Genomic DNA, 22136 nt, shown 5'->3' with positions numbered 1-22136 from the left:
TCCTCTCCCCATCTCTCTCTCCTCCTGTCCCCATCTCTCTCTCCCTCCTGTCCCCTTCTCTCTCTCTCTCCTCCCCTGTCCCGCTCTCCTGTCTCTCTCTCCTCCTGTCCCCTTCTCTCTCTCCTCCTGTCCCCTTCTCTCTCTCCTCCTGTCCCCATCTCTCTCTGTCTAGCTGGGTGTGGGCAGGCAGTCTGAACATGTCAGTGTTAGGGGTCCACTGTGCCCAGCTGTGTGCCAGGTTAACTATGAAGGGAAGAGTCCACGAAGCACAGAGACAACTCAGAGCACAGCAAGACCTGCTCAAAGACATCAGGTAGGGATGTATGTATGTATGTATGTATGTATGTATGTATGTATGTATGTATGTATGTATGTATGTATGTATGTATGTATGTATGTATGTATGTATGTATGTATGTATGTATGTATGTATGTATTGTGGCAAAGAAGGGGGTCGAGTGATAAGTGGCAGATATGTGAGAGCAGAACTAATAAACGGGCTCTGCCCGATCACTAAAATGGCCACCCCTGTCAGAACTACAGATCACAAAATGGCCGACCGCCAAAACTACAAGTCCCAGAAGCAAGGGGAACCCTCAGAAGGTGGAGCCGACTCACAGATAAAGGGTCAAGAAAAACCAGGAAGAGAGAGAGAGTGCTGGAAGGAGCTATGAACAATAGAGAAAGAGACTATAGAGATTGGCTGGATTTACTGTGTATGAGCTGGATTGTTTTGGACTTACCTGTTGGCGTTTGGACCTGGACCTACCGAGAACCCGATTCGTGTACCGAACCCTGCTATCCTTGACCCGCCACGGCCTGTGTGGACCAGGACAAACACACAGGTACTGTCCTGTTCGAAAGAACTCTCATTCTTGGGTGATTTGGTGACAGTTTACCACTTAGTTTGTGACAAACGCTCCTAACCTTGAAGAGGTTTGCCACACGTGGTGGAGGATGCGGGCATGGACTAACATACCACTGGTTAGGTAGAAGAAAAAAATAAAAAAATAAATGTTCAGTTAGCACTCCAAAGGGGAGTCAGGTTTTTTTTTGTTTTAGCTTTGTTTGGTTAGGACAGTTTTTCAGGAAAATGAGTATGGAGGGAGCCATACAGGCCCTGTTACAAGCGGCGGCCGCCCAACAAGAGGCAACTAGAGCTCAACAAATAGTTAATCAGGATGCAATGCGAATGTATCAGGACACGTTACAGATCCAGCACCGCACCAACCAGCTGCTCAGAGAAGAGCAAGAGAGAAACACCCGGGAGTTAAGAGAAGGCCTAAAGGGGCTAGCGGACCAAATTGGGGCTCAATTACCAGCTGCAAATACCCAAAGGAGGGCCAATCATTTTCTTCAAAAAATGACAGCGCAGGATGATGTGGAAGCATATCTTACCACCTTCGAAAGGACGGCAGAGAGGGAGAAGTGGCCGAAAGAAGAATGGGCAGGGCTTCTGGCACCATACCTGGCAGGGGACGCTCAAAAGCGTATTTCGACCTGGAGTTGAAAGATGCACAGGATTACGATAAACTAAAGGGAGAGATCCTGACTAGACTGGGAGTGACTGATACCGTGAGGGCACACCGCTTCCACCAGTGGTCCTACCGACCGGGACAACCCCACGAACACAGATGTTCGACTTGATTCACCTGGCACGGAAATGGTTGCGACCAGAGACCCGGTCATCCGCCGAGATTGTCGAGACCATCGTACTCAACCAGTTTCAGCGAGGTCTACCCTAAGAAGTGAGACGATGGGTTGGCCAGAACGAGGTACTTTCCGCCGACCATCTCGTGGGCCTGGTTGAACGGTATTGTACGGCAAGAACAGCTGAGCAGGCACAGGAGGAAAGATTCCCGTTCCCCAGGCATGGGCGAACCAGTGGACAGGGTAAGGCTGTCCCAACATTTAGAGGGGGAAGAGAGCAGCGTGGGGCCATGAGGAAAGAATCAGAATCAGGCCAAGACACTAAGGGAAAACGGAAACCGGGACTGGGGGTCGAGGGGTCTCTCCCAACCCCTATTATCTGTTACAATTGTAATCAACCAGGACATATTGCAGCCTACTGCCCTATTAAAGAAGAGCCAATGCAATGTAACCTTGGTGAAAATGAAGATGATATACGGTATGCATGTCCTGTTGTAACCACTGTACTTGAAAGATCAAGAAACAAACATATGTGCAGGGTGAAGGTTGAAGGGAAAGAGGTTGAAGCACTGCTGGATTCCGGCAGTATGCTAACCCTGGTCGTTGCAGGCCTAGTGCCGAATCATAAACTGGATACAAGACAGGATATCAGTGTTACATGCATTCATGGGGATACCCGTCTGTACCCCACGGCCTTAGTGAGCATACAAACAGAGGACGGTCTGCTGGATTATGAGGTCGGCGTGGTCCCAAAGATGCCATATGATGTAATATTGTCAAGACTTTCCTAACTTTGCGGTTAGGCCACAAGAATGGCATATTTGAGAAGCCAACAACCCTGACCAAGCAGGAAGAAGCATGGGGCCTTCAACCAAAGCCAAGAAAGGAGGTCTCCCAGGGGACAACATCACAGGTGCTAGTAGGGGAGGAGGAGGATGAAGTGGCAAACCTCGCTGATAACGAACAGCCCAGTACTAGTGGGGCTGGGGTCGATCTGAATCCAGAGGACGACGATCTAGAACCAGCAGACCTGGCAGGGTCCTTGACTAATTTTGGGACGGCCCAAAACCAGGATCCAACGCTGCAGCAAGCCAGAGCAGATGTGCAGGTCGTAGATGGTACTCCCATAAATGTTGGGATGATGCCTAATAGTTTTCCCCACTTCATCATGAAAAAGGGTTTGGTGTACAGAGTCTCGAAAATAGGGGTTGATGTGGTGGAACAGTTGTTGGTTCCCACTGGTACCGGAGGACAGTACTGGATCTAGCTCATGGGCACATTCTGGGTGGACACCTTGGTATCGATAAAACCCGAGACCGGATTGTAAGGAGGTTTTACTGGCCAGGAATTCAAGCTGAAGTGGCTCGGCATTGTGGAGAGTGCCCGGAGTGCCAGTTAACAGCTCCCCGACCAGCTTTTAGAAGCCCGTTAGTGCCACTCCCCATAATCGAAACGCCATTTGAGAGGATAGCGATGGATTTAGTGGGCCCACTACCCAAATCCGCCAGAGGGCACCAATACATTCTGGTCATTCTAGATTATGCCACTCGCTACCCAGAAGCCATTCCTCTTCGGACGATGACTTCCAAAATATCGCAAAGGAATTAGTGCTCTTGTTCACCAGGGTAGGGGTTCCAAAGGAGATCCTTACCGACCAGGGGACCCCTTTATGTCCCGCCTTATGGCGGACCTTGTAAACTGTGGCAGGTGAAACAGTTGAGGACATCGGTTTACCATCTCAGACGGACGGGCTGGTTGAGAGATTCAACCGAACCCTGGAAGTCAATGCTCAGGAAGGTAATCGATAAGGATGGGAAAACTGGGATTGCATGTTGCCGTATCTGATGTTTGCCATTAGAGAGGTTCCTCAAGCCTCGCTGGGGTTTTCTCCTTTGAGCTGGTATATGGGGAGGCATCCCCGGGGAATCTTAGACATCGCCCGGGAAACCTGGGAGCACCAATCCACCCCGTATACTAGTGTCATAGAGCACGCCACGGAAATGCAAGATAGGATAGCCACAGTCATGCCCATCGTCAGAGAGCACATGAGACAAACACAGGAACACCAGCGGCACACTTATAACCGGCAGGCTACCCTGAGGGAATTTCAACCGGGAGATAAGGTGTTAGTGCTGATCCCCACGGTAGAGTGTAAACTACTAGCCACATGGAAAGGACCATATGAAGTACTGGAGAGAATAGGAGAGGTCAATTATCGGATCCGACAGCCAGGTCGACGGTCCCAGGAACAGATTTATCACATAAACCTGTTAAAAGCATGGAGAGAGAGAGAAACACTAATGGTCACATACCCCACACACATTCAGGAGACAGCCGGGAAGTAAATATTTCACCCACTCTGTCCCCAGCGCAAGTACAGGAAGTAAAGACCCTGATCCAGAAAACAGAGATGTGTTTTCAGAGGTACCTGGCCGAACTGAGGTTACGGCTCATGATATCGCTTCCCTACCAGGGAGAAAAGTGAGTATGAGGCCATATCGGGTACCCGAGGCTCGACGGGCCGCGATTAGAGCAGAGACTGAGAAAATGTTGACAGCTGGAGTGGTCGAAGAGTCACATAGTGAGTGGTCTAGCCCAATTGTGATGGTCTCCAAACCCGATGGGTCTTTGCGGTTCTGTAACGACTTTCGGAAGGTAAATGAAATCTCGAAGTTTGATGCCTACCCCATGCCCCGAGTAGATGAACTACTGGAGAAAATCGGTCATGCTCGGTACATTACGACCCTTGATCTGACAAAAGGGTACTGGCAAATTCCTCTGACCCCCAGGGCCAAAGAAAGACAGCCTTTGCAACACCTGACGGTTTGTTTCAATACACCGTCATGCCATTCGGCTTACACGGGCCCCAGCCACCTTTCAACGGCTCATGGACAAAGTCCTAAAACGCACAAAGCATACGCCGCAGCTTATTTAGATGACGTGGGGATCTACAGCCCAGATTGGGAATCCCACTTACCCCGGGTACAGGCAGTGTTAGACGCTTAGAAAGGCAGGGCTCACAGCAAACCCTGCCAAGTGTTATGTGGGTTAGAGGAAACAGAGTACCTGGGATACACTGTGGGAAGAGGGTTAATCAAACCCCAACATAAGAAGGTGAAGGCAATTAGAGAATGGCCGAAACCAGTAAATAAGAAGCAGGTTCGAGCCTTCCTAGGGCTGACCGGTTACTACCGGAAGTTCATCCCAAGTTATGCCACAGTGGCCGCCCCACTTACCGACATGACTAGAGCCAGAGGGCCAAACATGGTCAAATGGGATGAAAGGGCCACCAAAGCATTTAGGACATTACAGGAGGCTCTCTGCTGTAATCCAGTGCTGGTGGTACCAGACTTTGAGAAAGAGTTTGTGGTTCAGACGGATGCCTCAGAGGTCGGGCTTGGGAGCAGTGCTATCCCAAGAGGTAGAAGGGGTGGAACACCCCATCCTGTTTTTAAGCAGGAAGCTGGAACCACGGGAAACCAACTACTCAGTCGTTGAGAAAGAGGCGCTGGCAGTAAAGTGGGCTCTAGAAAGCCTGAAGTACTACCTGCTGGGGCGCCACTTCACCCTCATCAGTGACCATGCCCCACTCACCTGGATGCATAGGGCTAAAGAGAAGAACGCTCGGGTGATGCGGTGGTTTTTGAGTCTCCAACCGTTTCATTTTGACTTGAAACACAGAGCAGGGAAGGAAATGGGAAAACGCGATGGGTTATCCCGCATGCATGCATATTTTGTTATGGTAGCCCGACCTAGGTCGGATCTAGGGGGAGAGATATGTGGCAAAGAAGGGGGTCGAGTGATAAGTGGCAGATATGTGAGAGCAGAACTAATAAACGGGCTCTGCCCGATCACTAAAATGGCCACCCCTGTCAGAACTACAGATCACAAATGGCCGACCGCCAAAACTACAAGTCCCAGAAGCAAGAGGAACCCTCAGAAGGTGGAGCCGACTCACAGATAAAGGGTCAAGAAAACCAGGAAGAAGAGAGAGAGTGCTGGAAGGAGCTATGAACAATAGAGAAAGAGACTATAGAGATTGGCTGGATTTACTGTGTATGAGCTGGATTGTTTTGGACTTACCTGTTGGCGTTTGGACCTGACCTACCGAGAACCCGATTCGTGTACCGAACCCTGCTATCCTTGACCCGCCTACGGCCTGGGTGGACCAGGACAAACACAGGTACTGTCCTGTTCGAAAGAACTCTCATTCTTGGGTGATTTGGTGACAGTTTACCACTTAGTTTGTGACAAACGCTCCTAACCTTGAAGAGGTTTGCCACAGTATGTATGTATGTATGTATGTATGTATGTATGTATGTATGTATGTATGTATGTATGTATGTATGTATGTATGTATGTATGTATGTATGTATGTATGTATTATATGTATGTATGTATGTATGTACAGTTGAAGTTTACATACACTATTAGTTTACATACACGATTAGTATTTGGTATCATTGCCTTTAAATTGTTTAACTTGGATCAAATGTTTCAGGTAGCCTTCCACAAGCTTCCCACAATAAGTTGGGTGAATTTTGGCCCATTCCTCCTGACAGAGCTGGTGTAACTGAGTCAGGTTTGTAGGCCTCGTTGCTCGCGAACGCTTTATCAGTTCTGCCCACAAATTTTCTATGGGATTGAGGTCAGGGCTTTGTAATGACCCCTCCAATACCTTGACTTGGTTGTCCTTAAGAGACTGCGTTGAGCCATTTTGCCACAACTTTGGAAGTATGCTTGGGGTCATTGTCCATTTGAAAGACATGTTCGCGGCCAAGCTTTAAGTTAACTTCCTAACTGATGTCTTGAGATGTTGCTTCAATATATCCCCATAATTGCCCTACCTCATGATGTCATCTATTTTGTAAAGTGCACCAGTCCCTCCTGCAGCAAAGCACCCCCACAACATGATGCTGCCACCCCCGTGCTTCACGGTTGGGATGGTGTTCTTCAGCTTGCAAGCCTCCCCCTTTTTCCTCCAAACATAGCAACGGTCATTATGGCCAAACAGTTCTATTTTTGTTTTATCAGACCAGAGGACATTTCTCCAAAAAGTACAATCCTTGTCCTCATGGGCAGTTGCAAACCGCAGTCAGTTTTGGAGTGGAGCAGTGGCTTCTTCCTTGCTGAGCCTTTCAGGTTATGTCGATATAGAAGAATTACACACACACACATGGAAATGTTATGAGAGAACCATAATGTGAACAGCCATAAATAGTGAGTCTTTCTCACTGCTGCTGCCTGCATATTGTCTCCGACTACTGTTCTTTGGAGAGTCTCTGCATGGGGGCAGTAAACACTGCCTTTATAAAGGACATACCCAGTCTGCTTGTCCACATTTTTTGCATGTATCTGTATCTGACAATCCATTTGTTGGTCCGCTTTGTGTTGGTGACACATTAAGCTGCAATGGATGCCGGTGTTCATCTCTAGGAGACAGAACACGTCTCCTTCCTGAGCGGTATGATGGCTGCGTGGTCCCATGGTGTTCATCTCTAGGAGACAGAACACGTCTCCTTCCTGAGCGGTATGACGGCTGCGCGGTCCCATGGTGTTCATCTCTAGGAGACAGAACACGTCTCCTTCCTGAGCGGTATGACGGCTGCGTGGTCCCATGGTGTTCATCTCTAGGAGACAGAACACGTCTCCTTCCTGAGCGGTATGACGGCTGCGTGGTCCCATGGTGTTCATCTCTAGGAGACAGAACACGTCTCCTTCCTGAGCGGTATGACAGCTGCGTGGTCCCATGGTGTTTATACTTGCGTACTACAGTTTGAACAGATGAATGTGGTACCTTCAGGCGTTTGGAAATTGCTCCCAAGGATGAACCAGACTTGTGGAGGTCTTCCATTGTTTTTCTGAGGTCTTGGCAGATTTTTTAAAATTTTCCCATGATGTCAAGCAAAGAGGCACTGAGTTTGAAGGTAGGCCTTGAAATACATCCACAGATACACCCCCAATTGACTCAAATGATGTCAATTAGCCTACCAGAAGCTTCTGAAGCCATGTCATCATTTTCTGGAATTTTCCAAGCTGTTTAAAGGCACAGTCAATTTAGTGTATGTAAACTTCTGACCCACTGGAATTGTGATACAGTGAATTATAAGTGAAATTATCTGTCTGTAAACAATTGCTGGAAAAATGACTTGTGTCGTGCACAAAGTAGATGTCCTAACCGACTTGCCAAAACTATAGTACGTTAACAAGAAATGTATGGAGTGGTTGAAAAACAAGTTTTAATGACTCCAACCTAAGTGTATGTAAACTACCGACTTGTGTGTGTGTGTGTGTGTGCGTGCGTGTGTGTTAACCCTATAACCTCTTGTCTCCAGTGAGCAGAGGTCCAACCCAAAGGAGGAGAGTATCTACGGAAACTGGATCGATACCATGACAACCATCTGTGACGACCTCACCACAGACTCCCAGGTGGTCTGTCTGTCTGTCTGTCTGTCTGTCTGTCTGTCTGTCTGTCTGTCTGTCTGTCTGTCTGTCTGTCTGTCTGTCTAAAGGCCCTATATCTATGTATATGGGGCAGCAGCCTCTAAGGTGCAGGGTTGAGTAACTGGGTGGTATCCAGCTAGTGATGGCTATTTAACAGTCTGATGGCCTTGAGAGAAGCTGTTTTTCAGTCTCTCGGTCCCAGCTTTGATGCACCTGTACTGACCTCGCCTTCTGGATGATAGCGAGGTGAACAGGCAGTGGCTCGGGTGGTTGATGTCCTTGATTATCTTTTTGGCCTTCCTGTAACATCAGGTGGTGTAGATGGGTCCTGGGGGGCCGGTGATGCGTTGGGCCACCCTCTGCAGAACCCTGCAGTCGCCGTACCAAGCGGTGATACAGCCCGACAGAATACTTTCAATTGCGCGATTTCAGATTGTCAGTGACTCCGAGGAACTTGAAGCTTTTCACCTACTCCACTACGGTCCCGTCGATTTGGATAGGGGGGGTGCTCCCTCTGCTGTTTCCCTGAAGTCCATGAACAGGGCCTTAGTTTAGAAGAGGGCTGAGCATCCACTCTTGTGGGGCCCCTGTGTTGAGGATCAGCGTGTTGTTTCCTACCTTCACCACCTGGGAGCGGCCCGTCAGGAAGTCCAGGACCCAGTTGCACAGGGCGGGGTTCAGACGCAGGGCCCCGAGCTTGATGATGAGCTTGGAGGGTACTATGATGTTTAATGCTGAGCTGTAGTTAATGAACAGTATTCTTACATAGGTATTCCTCATGTCCAGATGGGATAGGGCAGTGTACAGCGCGATGGCGATTGCATCGTCTGTGGATCTATTGGGGCGATATACAAGTGGGTCTAGGGTGTCAGGTAAGGTGGAGGTGATATGATCCTTGTGGAACTGACAGTGTTTTAACTACTTTACAGATATGAAACAAACAGACAATCATAATATCAGTCAAAAATATCACATTCCCAGTTATTGCTACAGAACAAACTAAAAAATTGATTCGATGTGACTCAACATTCCATGACGTACACTAAGGCATAGTTGGAGAATAGATGGATATAGTTCAATGCGTGATTAATATAATTCACCAATACATTTCTTGGTAGTCCAAAAAATGTTGCTATCAGGTTGTAAATCACAGCTGGCCTGGTACATTGTTTGCTGACCCCATTCGGAATGCAATCGGAATGCAGTGTTTCAGTTTCAATGTTTCAGTTTCAATGACTCAATATTCTGGGCAAAAACGGACAAATGTAACTAAGGCCGGGAATGTCAATACAATCAAACTAGCAAAGTGCAATGATCACAAGTCAATCATAACGTGGCTAATAGGCTAATAGGCTAAATAGCATATCTATTTGTGTCGGAAGCTAAACACGGAGCCTAACGTTAACCAGATAGCTAGCTAGTCATGCCATTGGAAGATGTCAGTGCCATTGGAAAGATGGGAGTGCCATTGGAAAGATGTGAGTGCCATTGGAAAGATGGGAGTGCCATTGGAAAGATGTGAGTGCCATTGAAAGATGTGAGTGCCATTGTAAAGATGTCAGTGCCATTGGAAAGATGTGAGTGCCATTGGAAAGATGGGAGTGCCATTGGAAAGATGTCAGTGCCATTGGAAAGATGTGAGTGCCATTGGAAAGATGGGAGTGCCATTGGAAAGATGGGAGTGCCATTGGAAAGATGGGAGTGCCATTGGAAAGATGGGAGTGCCATTGAAAGATGTGAGTGCCATTGGAAAGATGGGAGTGCCATTGGAAAGATGGGAGTGCCATTGGAAAGATGGGAGTGCCATTGGAAAGATGTGAGTGCCATTGGAAAGATGTGAGTGCCATTGGAAAGATGGGAGTGCCATTGGAAAGATGTGATTGCCATTGGAAAGATGTGAGTGCCATTGGAAAGATGTGAGTGCCATTGGAAAGATGGGAGTGCCATTGGAAAGATGGGAGTGCCATTGGAAAGATGGGAGTGCCATTGAAAGATGTGAGTGCCATTGGAAAGATGTGAGTGCCATTGGAAAGATGTGAGTGCCATTGGAAAGATGTGAGTGCCATTGAAAGATGTGAGTGCCATTGGAAAGATGTGAGTGCCATTGAAAGATGTGAGTGCCATTGGAAAGATGTGAGTGCCATTGGAAAGATGGGAGTGCCATTGGAAAGATGGGCGTGCCATTGAAAGATGTGAGTGACATTGGAAAGATGGGAATGCCATTGGAAAGATGGGAGTGCCATTGGAAAGATGTGAGTGCCATTGAAAGATGTGAGTGCCATGGAAAGATGTGAGTGCCATTGGAAAGATGTGAGTGCCATTGGAAAGATGTGAGTGCCATTGGAAAGATGTGAGTGCCATTGGAAAGATGTGAGTGCCATTGGAAGATGTGAGTGCCATTGGAAGATGTGAGTGCCATTGGAAGATGTGAGTGCCATTGGAATGTTCATAAATGACCAGCATGGTCGAATAATAATAAGGCAGAACAGTTGAAACTGGAGCAGCAGCATGGCCAGGTGGACTGGGGACAGCAAGGAGTCATCATGTCAGGTAGTCCTGGGGCATGGTCCTAGGTCTCAGGTCCTCCGAGAGAGAGAAAGAAAGAGAGAATTAGAGAGAGCATATGTGGGGTGGCCAGTCCTCTTCTGGCTGTGCCGGGTGGAGATTATAACAGAACATGGCCAAGATGTTCAAATGTTCATAAATGACCAGCATGGTCGAATAATAATAAGGCAGAACAGTTGAAACTGGAGCAGCAGCACGGCCAGGTGGACTGGGGACAGCAAGGAGTCATCATGTCAGGTAGTCCTGGGGCATGGTCCTAGGGCTCAGGTCCTCCGAGAGAGAGAAAGAAAGAGAGAAGGAGAGAATTAGAGAACGCACACTTAGATTCACACAGGACACCGAATAGGACAGGAGAAATACTCCAGATATAACAAACTGAGCCTAGCCCCCCGACACATAAACTACTGCAGCATAAATACTGGAGGCTGAGACAGGAGGGGTCAGGAGACACTGTGGCCCCATCCGAGGACACCCCCGGACAGGGCCAAACAGGAAGGATATAACCCCACCCACTTTGCCAAAGCACAGCCCCCACACCACTAGAGGGATATCTTCAACCACCAACTTACCATCCTGAGACAAGGCTGAGTATAGCCCACAAAGATCTCCGCCATGGCACAACCCAAGGGGGGGCGCCAACCCAGAAAGATGTGAGTGCCATTGGAAAGATGTGAGTGCCATTGGAAAGATGTGAGTGCCATTGGAAAGATGTGAGTGCCATTGGAAAGATGTGAGTGCCATTGGGAAGATGTGAGTGCCATTGGAAAGATGTGAGTGCCATTGGAAGATGTGAGTGCCATTGGAAAGATGTGAGTGCCATTGGAAAGATGTGAGTGCCATTGGGAAGATGTGAGTGCCATTGGAAAGATGTGAGTGCCATTGGGAAGATGTGAGTGCCATTGGAAAGATGTGAGTGCCATTGGAAAGATGTGAGTGCCATTGGAAAGATGTGAGTGCCATTGGAAGATGTGAGTGCCATTGAAAGATGTGAGTGCCATTGGAAAGATGTGAGTGCCATTGGAAAGATGTGAGTGCCATTTCCCCACTCATATCATTTTTCAGTGGCTTTACACAGCTAGAGATGCAGGTGTCATTTGGTCACCGATCAAGAACTTGAACGACTGTTATTTAGTTAGCATATCTCTTGCTTTAGCAAACTCACTCTGGCTATCTACTCCGATTTCATAGCACTCTCGTCTGAGTGTGCCAGAGTGCAGAATAACCGATGCATTTACCAACCCGCTACACATGACCGGTGTCTGTAAACGTAGACAACAACAAAAAAAAGGAATAGTTAGTCACGAATGCTCTTAGATAACATGTAAACTTCCTAACCAGCTCTGCTACGGCGAATAAAATGGTCAGAGTGATGTGTTCTCATTTATGTCTGGAAGTAGCTAACAAGCTAGCCAACTTTAGCAAGCTAACTTTAGCAAGCTAACTTTAGCAAGCTAACAAGCTAGCCAACTTTAGCAAGCTAACTTTAGCAAGCTAACTTTAGCCAGTTAGCTCGGGTGCTTGGTTGGGACAAGCGTGCATTAGCAGGCAAGAGGCAGAAGGACGAGGAGGCTACTATTCCCCGTCGTTTATCAGTGCAATTTTGACGGCCAACTAACTGAAAAAAGTTTGAGAGGGTTTATCTATTGTTTCTTCATTCGATTTTTGCTCATCTTGTTCTGGCTAGCATTAGTTGTTGATCTTGTTGTTGTTGATGTGTATAACTGAGGGAGAGAGAGCCTACCTTTTCATGGTTGTTTGATCAACAGGACTGTAAAATTCCTCAAAATAAGAAGACTACCGTGGTGTTTACATATTTGCAGATATCCATTCAAGTGTTTTCTGTGGCTTTTAGCGAATGTGTTCTAATGATCTAAAGTCGCGATGTTGCTACTGCCTGTAAACACACAGTCCAGTTCAACATGAATGATGGCAGGACCTACTTCCTGTAAACACACAGTCCAGTTCAACATGAATGATGGCAGGACCTACTTCCTGTAAACACACAGTCCAGTTGATAGTGAATGATGGCAGGACCTACTTCCTGTAAACACACAGTCCAGTTCATAGTGAATGATGGCAGGACCTACTTCCTGTAAACACACAGTCCAGTTCATAGTGAATGATGGCAGGACCTACTTCCTGTTAACAAACAGTCCAGTTCATAGTGAATGATGGCAGGACCTACTTCCTGTTAACACACAGTCCAGTTCATAGTGAATGATGGCAGGACCTACTTCCTGTAAATACACAGTCCAGTTCATAGTGAATGATGGCAGGACCTACTGCCTGTAAACACACAGTCCAGTTCAAATCAATGATGGCAGGACCTACTGCCTGTAAACACTCTATATTCCCACTCTACATTGCTATAGAATAACTTTCCCACTCTATATTGGTATAGAATATCTTTCCCTCTCTATATTGGTATAGAATATCTTTCCCACTCTATATTGGTATAGAATATCTTTCCCACTCTATATTGGTATAGAATATCTTTCCCACTCTATATTGGTATAGAATATCTTTCCCACTCTATATTGGTATAGAATCGCTTTCCCACTCTATATTGGTATAGAATCGCTTTCCCACTCTATATTGGTATAGAATCGCTTTCCCACTCTATATTGGTATAGAATCGCTTTCCCACTCTATTTTGGTATAGAATATCTTTCCCACTCTATATTGGTATAGAATCGCTTTCCCACTCTATATTGGTATAGAATCGCTTTCCCACTCGATATCAAATCAAATCAAATGTATTTATATAGCCCTTCGTACATCAGCTGATATCTCAAAGTGCTGTACAGAAACCCAGCCTAAAACCCCAAACAGCAAGCAATGCAGGTGTAGAAGCACGGTGGCTAGGAAAAACTCCCTAGAAAGGCCAAAACCTAGGAAGAAACCTAGAGAGGAACCAGGCTATGTGGGGTGGCCAGTCCTCTTCTGGCTGTGCCGGGTGGAGATTATAACAGAACATGGCCAAGATGTTCAAATGTTCATAAATGACCAGCATGGTCGAATAATAATAAGGCAGAACAGTTGAAACTGGAGCAGCAGCACGGCCAGGTGGACTGGGGACAGCAAGGAGTCATCATGTCAGGTAGTCCTGGGGCATGGTCCTAGGGCTCAGGTCCTCAGAGAGAGAGAAAGAAAGAGAGAAGGAGAGAATTAGAGAACGCACACTTAGATTCACACAGGACACCGAATAGGACAGGAGAAATACTCCAGATATAACAAACTGAGCCTAGCCCCCCGACACATAAACTACTGCAGCATAAATACTGGAGGCTGAGACAGGAGGGGTCAGGAGACACTGTGGCCCCATCCGAGGACACCCCCGGACAGGGCCAAACAGGAAGGATATAACCCCACCCACTTTGCCAAAGCACAGCCCCCACACCACTAGAGGGATATCTTCAACCACCAACTTACCATCCTGAGACAAGGCTGAGTATAGCCCACAAAGATCTCCGCCATGGCACAACCCAAGGGGGGGCGCCAACCCAGACAGGATGACCACATCAGTGAATCAACCCACTCAGGTGACGCACCCCTTCCAGGGACGGCATGAGAGAGCCCCAGTAAGCCAGTGACTCAGCCCCTGTAATAGGGTTAGAGGCAGAGAATCCCAGTGGAAAGAGGGGAACCGGCCAGGCATAGACAGCAAGGGCGGTTCGTTGCTCCAGAGCCTTTCCATTCACCTTCCCACTCCTGGGCCAGACTACACTCATTGCAATATTGCAATCGATTTTTCACATATGTCTTAGAATATGTAATCCCCAAACATTCTAAGAATTTCAGAAAACGTGAAAATGACCATATCTAAGTGCTCTCCAGTTAGATTATTTTTCTTTTTATGTCATATTTTTCCTGGGGTTGTAAATTAACAGATTTTTAATCAGATTTAATGTTGCTAAAATACTGTCCGTTCCACTTTAATAGACCAATAAGAAAGAGAGTTCCAAACCGCTCTGCCGATAACAGCTCATTTTCTGTTATCCCCTCCCCATTCAGACCACTCCCAGACAGTCCTAGCAAAATTCTTGCTTGAGAAATTGCTTTTTGCTATTTTTATTTACATTTTAGTTTTAAAACAATCACAGAACCCAGAAATTATATTGAGATAAAAACAGTTGCGTTGGACCTTTAATCGCTCAAACAATCAATAAATTAAATCAATCAAACTCCGTCTCTCTATCACTCTCTCTCTCTCTCTTGCTCTTTCACAGAATTATCGAACTTCCTGAGGCAAAAGGATAATTTTCAAGACATTGATAGAGAGAATGAAAGAGAGACATTTGCCTCAGGATAGAAATACCTCCTACTACACAAATGAGGATATCCTCATTGTGTCACTGTGCTAAATCTATTGTGTAATATCTTTCTGTCATGCCCTCTCTCTCAATTTCTCCAAGACGAGAGCAAGACCAAGGACCTACAGGCCTCTGAGTCTACTCCCGTAAACGTATGTCTAGTCCACACACACACACACACTCACCTGACCCCGCTCCCTGTGTTTGCTCCCAGGCCCTGTCTGATGAGGCAGCTGAGGTGGTGTACCAGATGAAGAGAGCCAGCAGTGTGGACCAGAGAAGAAGGAAACAGACAGACATGGTAGCTCTATGAAACCTGCAGTGTAGGCCAGAGAAGAAGGAAACAGACAGACATGGTGGCTCTGTGAAACCAGCAGTGTGGGCCAGAGAAGAAGGAAACAGACAGACATGGTGGCTCTGTGAAACCAGCAGTGTGGGCCAGAGAAGAAGGAAACAGACAGACACGGTAGCTCTGTGAAACCAGCAGTGTGGGCCAGAGAAGAAGGAAACAGACAGACATGGTGGCTCTGTGAGGAGCCAGTCCAGAGCAGTCACAGGTGGCAGAGCCAGTTGCAGCATCAACAGTAGGCCAAACTGGTAGCCATGTTAGAGACTGTCCACTCTCTCAAATAACTCCTAATTTACTACCTAAATGTTATATAAATACATGTTGTATGACTGTTTGGTATTGTACATAAAAAATATATTAAGATTTTGATTTTGTTATAAGACCTATTGTAAAGTTAACCATGGGAGTCCTTTTCCCAGATGGTTTAAACCTGCTGGTTTCTCTTTATCTGACCACCTCACACACATACACACATACACCACATACACCACATACACTCACCATCTGGTCAACTGTTAACTGAACAATAAACCTGATGCACACATATATGCTCTCTCTCTCTCTCTCTCTCTCTCTCTCTCCTCTCTCTGTCTCTCTCTCTCTCTCTCTCTCTCTCTCTCTCTCACTTTTTAGGCAGACAGCAGACAAACTCCCCTTATCTACAGCAGTGGGTTCTCAACCCTGCTGCTGGAGACACAAAGGGGTTGAGACACAACCCAGGGTTGAGAGCCATTGCTCTACGGCAGCTGGCACTGGGGAAATAAAGACATTGACCCACCACCTGTTCATACTTATTGTCTACATGGCCAACTGCTCGTCAAACATCTCATTCCAAAACCATGGGCATTAATATGGAGTTGGTGCCCCCATCCCTTTGCTGCTATAACAGCCTCCACTCTTCTGGGAAGGTTTTCCACTAGATGTAGGAACATTGCTGCTATAACCGCCTCCACTCTACTGGGAAGGCTTTCCACTAGATGTTGGAACATTGCTGCTATAACAGCCTCCACTCTACTGGGAAGGCTTTCCACTAGATGTTGGAACATTGCTGCTATAACAGCCTCCACTCTTCTGGGAAGGCTTTCCACTAGATGTTGGAACATTGCTGCTATAACAGCCTCCACTCTTCTGGGAAGGCTTTCCACTAGATGTTGGAACATTGCTGCTATAACAGCCGCCACTCTTCTGAGAAGGTTTTCCACTAGATGTAGGAACATTGCTGCTATAACAGCCTCCACTCTTCTGGGAAGGTTTTCCACTAGATGTTGGAACATTGCTGCTATAACAGCCTCCACTCTTATGGGAAGGTTTTCCACTAGATGTTGGAACATTGCTGCTATAACAGCCTCCACTCTTCTGGGAAGGCTTTACACTAGATGTTGGAACATTGCTGCTATAACAGCCTCCACTCTTCTGGGAAGGCGTTCCACTAGATGTTGGAACATTGCTGCTATAACAGCCTCCACTCTTCTGGGAAGGCTTTCCACTAGATGTTGGAACATTGCTGCTATAACAGCCTCCACTCTTCTGGGAAGGCTTTCCACTAGATGTAGGAACATTGCTGCTATAACAGCCTCCACTCTTCTGGGAAGGTTTTCCACTAGATGTAGGAACATTGCTGCTATAACAGCCTCCACTCTTCTAGGAAGGCTTTCCACTAGATGTTGGAACATTGCTGCTATAACAGCCTCCACTCTTCTGGGAAGGCTTTCCACTAGATGTAGGAACATTGCTGCTATAACCGCCTCCACTCTTCTGGGAAGGTTTTCCACTAGATGTAGGAACATTGCTGCTATAACAGCCTCCACTCTTCTGGGAAGGTTTTCCACTATATGTTGGAACATTGCTGCTATAACAGCCTCCACTCTTATGGGAAGGTTTTCCACTAGGTGTTGGAACATTGCTGCTATAACAGCCTCCACTCTTCTGGGAAGGCTTTCCACTAGATGTTGGAACATTGCTGCTATAACAGCCTCCACTCTTCTGGGAAGGTTTTCCACTAGATGTTGGAACATTGCTGCTATAACAGCCTCCACTCTTATGGGAAGGTTTTCCACTAGATATAGGAACATTGCTGCTATAACAGCCTCCACTCTTCTGGGAAGGCTTTCCACTAGATGTTGGAACATTGCTGCTATAACAGCCTCCATTCTTCTGGGAAGGTTTTCCACTAGATGTTGGAACATTGCTGTGGGGACTTGCTTCCATTCAACCACAAAGAGCATTAGTGAGGTCGGGCACTGATGTTGGGTGATTAGGATTGCATCGCAGTCGGCGTTCCAATTCATACCAAAGGTGTTCGATGGGGTTGAGGTCAGGGCTCTGTGCATTGTCATGCTGAAACAGGAAAGGGCCTTCCCCAAACTGTTGCCACAAAGTTGGAAGCACAGAATCATCTAGAATGTCATTGTCTGCTGTAGCATTAAAGATTTCCCTTCACTGGAACTAAGGGGTCTAGCCCGAACCATGAAAAACAGCCCCAGACCATTATTCCTCCTCCACCAAACTTTACAGTTGGGACTATTGGGGCAGGTAGCTTTACACCACTTTACACTACTCCAGCCGACGCTTGGCAACCCCTTCTATGAAGCTCCCGACCAACAGTTTTTGTGGTGACGTCGCTTCCAAAGGCAGTTTGTGAGTGTTGCAACCGAGTACAGATGCTTTTTACGTGCTTCGCGGCTGAGCTGTTGTTGCTCTTAGATGTTTCCACTTCACAATAACAGTATTTACAGGTGACTGGGGGAAGCTCTAGCAAGGCAGATATTTGACGAACTGACTCCTTGGAAAGGTGGCGTCCTGTGACGGTGACACTTTGAAAGTCACTGAGCTCTTCAGTTCGGCCCATTCTACTGCCAATGTTTGTCTATGGAGATTGCATGGCTGTGTGCTCGATTTTATACACACCTGTCAGCAATGGGTGTGGCTGAAATAGCGGAATCCACTCATTTGAAGGGGTACTTTTGGCACGGTAAGCGGTACAATCGACTGTTCTCTCTGCTTCCGCACGGTAAGCGGTACAATAGACTGTTCTCTCTGCTTCCGCACGGTAAGCGGTACAATAGACTGTTCTCTCTGCTTCCGCACGGTAAGCGGTACAATCGACTGTTCTCTCTGCTTCCGCGCGGTAAGCGGTACAATAGACTGTTCTCTCTGCTTCCGCACGGTAAGCGGTACAATAGATTGTTCTCTCTGCTTCCGCACGGTAAGCGGTACAATAGACTGTTCTCTCTGCTTCCGCACGGTAAGAGGTACAATAGACTGTTCTCTCTGCTTCCGCACGGTAAGCGGTACAATAGACTGTTCTCTCTGCTTCCGCGCGGTAAGCGGTACAATAGACTGTTCTCTCTGCGTTCTCTCTGCTTCCGCGCGGTAAGCGGTACAATAGACTGTTCTCTCTGCTTCCGCACGGTAAGCGGTACAATAGACTGTTCTCTCTGCTTCCGCATGGTAAGCGGTACAATAGACTGTTCTCTCTGCTTCCGCACGGTAAGCGGTACAATCGACTGTTCTCTCTGCTTCCGCGCGGTAAGCGGTACAATAGACTGTTCTCTGCTTCCGCACGGTAAGCGGTACAATAGACTGTTCTCTCTGCTTCCGCACGGTAAGCGGTACAATAGACTGTTCTCTCTGCTTCCGCACGGTAAGCGGTACAATAGACTGTTCTCTCTGCTTCCGCACGGTAAGCGGTACAATAGACTGTTCTCTCTGCTTCCGCACGGTAAGCGGTACAATCGACTGTTCTCTCTGCTTCCGCACGGTAAGCGGTACAATCGACTGTTCTCTCTGCTTCCGCACGGTAAGCGGTACAATAGACTGTTCTATCTGCTTCCGCATGGTAAGCGGTACAATCGACTGTTCTCTCTGCTTCCGCACGGTAAGCGGTACAATAGACTGTTCTCTCTGCTTCTGCACGGTAAGCGGTACAATCGACTGTTCTCTCTGCTTCCGCACGGTAAGCGGTACCGGTGCATCAAGTCTGACCAACAGGCTTCCTAGCAGCTTCTATTCCCAATCCATAAGATAAATAGTTAACAAAATGGCTACACGGACTATCTGAGTTGACCCTTGCATTTACATTGGCAAGAAAAAGTATGCGAACCCTTTGAAACACCTGGATTTCTGCATAAATTGGTCATGAAACTTGATCTGATCTTCATCTAGATCACAACAATAGACAGACACAGTCTGATTAAACTAATAACACACACAAAAATTATACATTTTCATGTCTTGTGTAAACATGCATAGTATAGGAAAAAGTACATGAACCCTTGGATTTAATAACTGGTTGGTCCTTTGCAGCAAGAACCTCAACCAAACATTTTCTGTAGTTGCGGATCAGAACTGCACAACGGTCGGGAGGAATTTTGGACCATTCCTCTTTACAAAACTGTTTCAGTTCAGGAATATTCTTGGGATGTCTGGTGTGAACTGGTCTCTTGAGGTCAAGCCACAACATCTCAATCAGGTTGAGGTCAGGACTCTGACTGGGCCACTGCAGAAGGCGTATTTTCCCTCTGTTGAAGCCATTCTGTTGTTGATTTACTTGTGTGTTTTGGGTCGTTGTCCTGTTGGATCAGCCAACTGCTGTTGAGCTTCAATTGGCGGACAGATAGCCTTGGCATTGTCCTGCAAAATGTCTTGGGAATGCATTGTTCCGTCTGATAGCAAGCTGTCCAGGCAGTCAAAAACCATGATGCTCCCTTCACCATACTTGTTGGGATGACGTTTTGATGTTGGTGTGCTGTGCCTTTTTATCTCCACACATACAGTTGGAAGTCGGAAGTTTACATACACCTTAGCCAAATACATTTAAAATCAGTTTTTCACAATTCCTGACATTTAATCCTAGTAAAAATCCCCTGTCTTAGGTCAGTTAGGATCACCACTTTATTTCAAGAATGTGAAATGTCAGAATAATACTAGAGAAAATGATTTATTTCAGCTTTTATTTCTTTCATCACATTCCCGTGGGTCAGAAGTGTACATACACTCAATTAGTATTTGGTATCATTGTCTATAAATTGTTTAATTTTCAAACGTTTCGGGTAGCCTTCCACAAGCTTCCCACAATAAGTTGGGTGAATTTTGGCCCATTCCTCCTGAGAGAGCTCGTGTAACTGAGTAAGCTTTGCAGGCCTCCTTGCCTCCTTGCTGTCCATTTGGAAGACCCATTAGCGACCAAGCTTTAACTTCCTGACTGATGTCTTGAGATGTTGCTTCAATAGATCCACCTAATTATCCTTTCCTCATGAAGCCATCTATTTTGTGAAGTGCACCAGTCCCTCCTGCAGAAAAGCACCCCACAACATGATGCTGCCACCCCCGTGCTTCACAATTGGGATGGTGTTCTTCGGCTTACAAGCCTACACATTTTTACTCCAAACATTACGATTGTCATTATGGCCAAACAGTTCTATTTTTGTTTCATCAGACCAGAGGACATTTGTCCAAAAAGTACGATTTTTGTCCCCATGTGCAGTTGCAAATAGTGGTCTGGCTTTTTTATGGCGGTTTTGGAGCAGTGGCTTCTTCCTTGCTGAGCGGCCTTTCAGGTTATGTCGGTATAGGACTCGTTTTATTGTGGATAAAGGTACTTTTGTACCTGTTTCCTCCAGCATCTTCACAAGGTCCTTTGCTGTTGTTCTGGGATTGATTTGCACTTTTCGGGCTAAAGTACGTTCATCTCTAGGAGACAGAACGCGTCTCCTTCCTGAGCGGTATGATGGCTGCGTGGTCCCATGGTGTTTATGCTTGGGTACTATTGTTTGTACAGATGAACGTGGTACCTTCAAGTGTTTGGAAATTGCTCCCAAGGATAAACCAGGCTTGTGGAGGTGTTTTATTTTGGACAGCAGTGGCTTCTTCTGTGGTGTCGTCCCATGAACACCATTCTTGTTTAGTGTTTTACGTATCGTAGACTCGTCAATAGAGATGTTAGCATGTTCCAGAGATTTCTGTAAGTCTTTAGCTGACACTCTAGGATTCTTCTTAACCTCATTGAGGATTCTGCTCTGTGCTCTTTGCTGTCATCTTTGCAGGACGGCCACTCCTAGGGAGAGTAGCAACAGTGCTGAACTTTCTCCATTTATAGACAATTTGTCTTACCGTGGACTGATGAACATCAAGGCTTTTAGAGATACTTCTGTAACCCTTTCCAGCTTTTTGCAAGTCAACAATTCTTTATCATAGGTCTTCTGAGATCTCTTCTGTTCGAGGCATGGTTCACATCAGGCAATGCTTCTTGTGAATAGAAAACTAATTTTGTGAGTGTTTTTTATAGGGCAAGGCAGCTCTAACCAACATCTCCAATCTTGTCTCATTGATTGGACTCCAGGCTAGCTAACTTCTGACTCCAATTAGCTTTGGGAGAAGTCATTAGAATGTTTAAATGATGTATTCAATATAGATTTGTGTGAAATTAGTTTAAGCACACTATGTATGTCTATTGTTGTGACTTAGATAAAGGTCAGATAAAATGTTATGACCAATTTATGCAGAAATCCAGGAAATTCCAAAGGGTTCACATACTTTTTCTTGCCAGTGTATTTATTTTTATTTTTATCTATGTACACTGACAGGACTCTACACACTGACAGGACTCTACACTCTGACAGGACCCTACACACTGACAGGACTCTACACACTGACAGGACTCTACACTCTGACAGGACCCTACACACTGACAGGACCCTACACACTGACAGGACTCTACACACTGACAGGACCCTACACACTGACAGGACCCTACACACTGACAGGACTCTACACACTGACAGGACTCTACACACTGACAGGACTCTACACACTAA

At 46.5% G+C, this 22136-nt stretch overlaps 1 pseudogene; it reads left to right on the top strand.

The window, feature by feature from the left end:
* The window catches only part of LOC115119837 (circularly permutated Ras protein 1-like), a 41216-nt pseudogene extending 25526 nt beyond the window's left edge, over positions 1-15690 (top strand).
* Positions 15691-22136: the final 6446 nt, after the last annotated feature.

Source organism: Oncorhynchus nerka, unplaced genomic scaffold (assembly GCF_034236695.1).
Source record: "Oncorhynchus nerka isolate Pitt River unplaced genomic scaffold, Oner_Uvic_2.0 unplaced_scaffold_419___fragment_1, whole genome shotgun sequence".
Lineage (NCBI taxonomy): Eukaryota > Metazoa > Chordata > Actinopteri > Salmoniformes > Salmonidae > Oncorhynchus > Oncorhynchus nerka.
This window is presented reverse-complemented; position numbering and strand designations above follow the sequence as displayed.